The sequence below is a fragment of the Macaca mulatta genome, chromosome 17 (genome assembly GCF_049350105.2).
Source record: "Macaca mulatta isolate MMU2019108-1 chromosome 17, T2T-MMU8v2.0, whole genome shotgun sequence".
Taxonomy (NCBI): Eukaryota; Metazoa; Chordata; class Mammalia; order Primates; family Cercopithecidae; genus Macaca; species Macaca mulatta.
Window position 1 is genome coordinate 97,347,225 of NC_133422.1, and position 3,665 is coordinate 97,350,889.

Sequence of the window (3,665 nt, forward strand, 5' to 3'; positions counted from 1 at the left end):
TGTAGTCCCGGCTACTTGGGAGCCTGAAGTGGGAGGATCACTTCAGCCTGGAAGGTGGAGGCTGCAGTGAGCTGAGATTGCGCCACTGTACTCCAGCCTGGGTGACAGGGCAAGACCTGTCATAGTGTTATGCTTTTATACATATTTAGGGGGAACCCATTTAAGTTGCTAGAAAAGTCATGGGTATGTTCATATGGTGCACAAAAGGAACCAGGAATACATATTTGACAGTGTTTTAGTAAAACCAGTAATAATCTTAAATATGAAATGCATATGAGTCTCAAAATGAAATTAGAAAAAATGGCTTTGGTGGTATGTTCTCCCTGCAGTGAACTGTGAATTCTAGGAAGAAACTGAATGTTAAATTGTGTAGCTCTATCACTAGGTTGCTGCAAAGTAACAGAATTGCTCTCCTCCTATGTTTCACACTCTTTGGAGTTTAAGATGGGACTGGGACTGGCCCACCAATAAAGTAAGGATGAACACACACACACACACACACACACACACACACACACACACACAGACAATACTTACATACAACTAGCGCATGAACCAATACTTCTGACCCTCTGTCCACTCTAACCATCAAGTCAAATTGGTTGGTTGGATGATGAGACCAAAGTACCTCTCGCTTCAAAAATGATGTGATTCTTTGGCAAGTCAGTGACTTGCCTGTCTTCGTGTCAGAACATTAATTCTAGGATTTTACTAGGATTCTTCCAAGTATAAGATAAAGAATAAGGTCTTCAGTCCCAGGCTCCCCCATCTGCACATGTACACAGTGGCCTTGGTTTTCTGATGGTCACTGAGACTGCTTTGGTTTCAAGATGCCACTGATAAATTGGTTACAAGAACCAAATTCTGGCTTGTCTGATTCCAAAGCTGTGTTAATTTCATTGCACTAGTATTACAGGTTTTCCAGATCTTTCCTTTGAGTATTTTATCTACGATATATTATTCATATTTTAAATGTTCTTTTAAAATACTATGGTATCTGGTACAATAAGATAAGTACTCTTTATCATGTTGGATAAAAAGGATAGATAATTATTGGGGAAATAATTAAAGAGAGAATTTTGCACCTATCAAATTTACTCAGAGGTTATCTACCCCGTTTATGTTTTTTGTTTTTGTTTTTGTTTTTACAAAAGATAGGGAGATAGCAATAGCTTCCACCCCTTGAAGACTCTGAAGTGGCCTAATAGAATATTTTAAACAACCTTTCATTTCAAAGTTGACTTTTCGGTATTGACATAAGGCTCAGTGTTTTCAAAATATTTTAAAATTTGAGATTCCTATTTAAAGGTATATTGAGACCCTTTTGTGGTTTATACATGTGACGATTGGGTTTTCACACTCACATATGAGATGTGCCTCCCTCCAACATTGTTATGATGTCAGCACATTACCCATCTGACATGAAGGACAAACAAAAAGGAGGAAAAAAAAGGAAAAAAATTCAACATTATGCAATCAAGTCATGTCCTGTCAACGGGCAAGCAAAACTTGTTTCCATGTGCTGGTCAGTTCTGCTAACCTCTCTGCTCAGTTGGCCAGTCGCCTTTCAGAGATTTGCCATTGTGTTTGTTCACCCTGTTCCAAAATATCCAAGTGTTTATGTACCAGATGTCTGGGCACAGTGATGACTGTATCATCCACATTTAGACTGAGACACTGGTCTATAATACATTCTTTTCAGCACCATTAATTTGGGATGCAGTTAACATTTCAGTTCTATTTGTAAGGATCCATTATTTGTGTTGGTTGTGGATGGAACAGCACATTCTTTGAGCTCCATCTATTTCAGCCACTATTTAGTGTTTTTCAAAGTGCTGTGAGGAGCTCTCTAGCTTCAGTGCAGAAAGAAGAGAGGGTAGAGAGCCAAGCCACAGGGGATCATGCCACTTTCCCTTTACCAGGAATAGTTTTTCTTCGACTTGTGTGCCTGGAGAATATCTCGAGAGGTTCATTTCAAGGATTTTTCTCCTTTTCCCTGTAAATTCCCCTTTTCCTTCCACCACTCAAGGAAGTATCCAGCTTAATTTTACTCCTTCCACAGAAGTGTGTTTTAGGGCTAAAAAGCAAATTCAGCTGTAAAACTTTCTGAATTTTGTTTCAAAATATTACGTCCATGGGAGAGCATAAGAGGCTTGTGGTGGAGGCTGATAGCAGAGAAGATTTTCTGATAGAGGCAGAATGTCTGGAAGATGCAGAAGCGAGCATGAGGATCTCCCCTCTGATTAAAAAGAATGCTTTTTTCTTTGTAATCATACTAATTTGAATAAGTCTGAAGACGAGTGGGGCAAGAAGCGTTTGTTTTAAGTAATTTGCACTTAAGAAATTCACTGCACTGTCATCAGAACCTGGCTTGCTTATTAGACAGCATTGCCTGATGTCAAAGACAACATTACAAATTAGGTGTGCCTTAAGAGCTGTCTTTTGGCATATTTCACATTACTGATATGGGTTAGCTGTGTCCCCACCCAAATCTCACCTTGAATTGTAGCTCCCACAATTCTCATGTCTTGTGGGAGGGACCCAGTGGGAGGTAATTGAATCATGGAAGTGGGGCTTTCTCATGCTGTTCTAGTGATAGTGAATAAGTCTCATGAGATCTGATGGTTTTATGAGGGGGAGTTTCCCTGCACAAGTTCTTTCTTCCCTGCCACTATGTAAGACGCGACTTTCGCCTTCCACCATGATTGTGAGGCCTCCCAGTCATGTAAAACCGTGAGATTATTAAACCTCTTTTTCTTTATAAATTACCCAGTCTCAGGTATGTCTTTATCAGCAGCATGAGAACAGACTAATACATTTACTCATGGTGTCATACTCATAGATTCAAGGTTTTTGTTTTGCTTTTATATACTCATACTCTTGAAACTGATAGTAATTGTTGCTTTACCTGCTCAAATTGCCATTGCATGGCCATCCCCATGGGTAGGCTTCTTTCCTTTGCTGACCTTTCTGTCCAGCTCAACAAATATCTCTGGAACAAATAGCCCACAGATATCTCTGGAAGAATCACTGCTCCAAGCAATCATGAGTTCTAGGCCCATTTTGCTCTACCTGGCCCAAGATTAGGTAATTACTATCTCCAAAAAATCCTACTGGTTGCTATTATTAAATGATCATGCAAAGGACCACGATGTGGACACTAGAAGTGCATATCATTCAAGGGAACTCCTGGGTGTTACCAGATTGTCACAACCAGGGAAGCCAATCTAAGATATTTTAGTGAAAGAAGGGAAGCCTTTTAGAAGGTACGTCATGGTGGTCTTCTCATTTTAACACTTTTATTATTCAATTAATTCCACACCTGTTCGGGGAAAGCATTTTGGAAAGAGAAGAGCTACAGCAAAGGCCCTAGGTGGAGGATATGTGGTGTGTTCAAGGAACAGCAAGGGGGCCAGTGTGGCTAGAAAGCAGTCAGGGAAAAATAAGAACTCAGAAGGTTATCAGAAAGCCAGATCATGTAGGACCGTGGAGGCTGCTGTGAAAACTTCAATGTTTTTCTTTGAGTGAAATAAGGAGTAGCAGAAAGATCTGACTTAAGTTTTAAATATCGCCATGGCTTCTTTGCTGAACAGTGACAGAAGTAGAAGCGAGACCTCAAAGAGGAATTGCACTCATCCATGCAAGACATGATGGTAGCTTGGATC

General features: G+C 40.1%; 1 non-coding gene across 1 annotated transcript; it reads left to right on the top strand.

Annotated features, from left to right (window-relative positions):
- Nucleotides 1-1,318: 1,318 nt before the first annotated feature.
- Nucleotides 1,319-1,422, top strand: LOC114673626 (small nucleolar RNA U13). The gene has a single exon (XR_003724400.1). It is a non-coding gene; the product is annotated as a small nucleolar RNA U13 (small nucleolar RNA).
- The last annotated feature ends 2,243 nt before the right edge of the window (nt 1,423-3,665 follow it).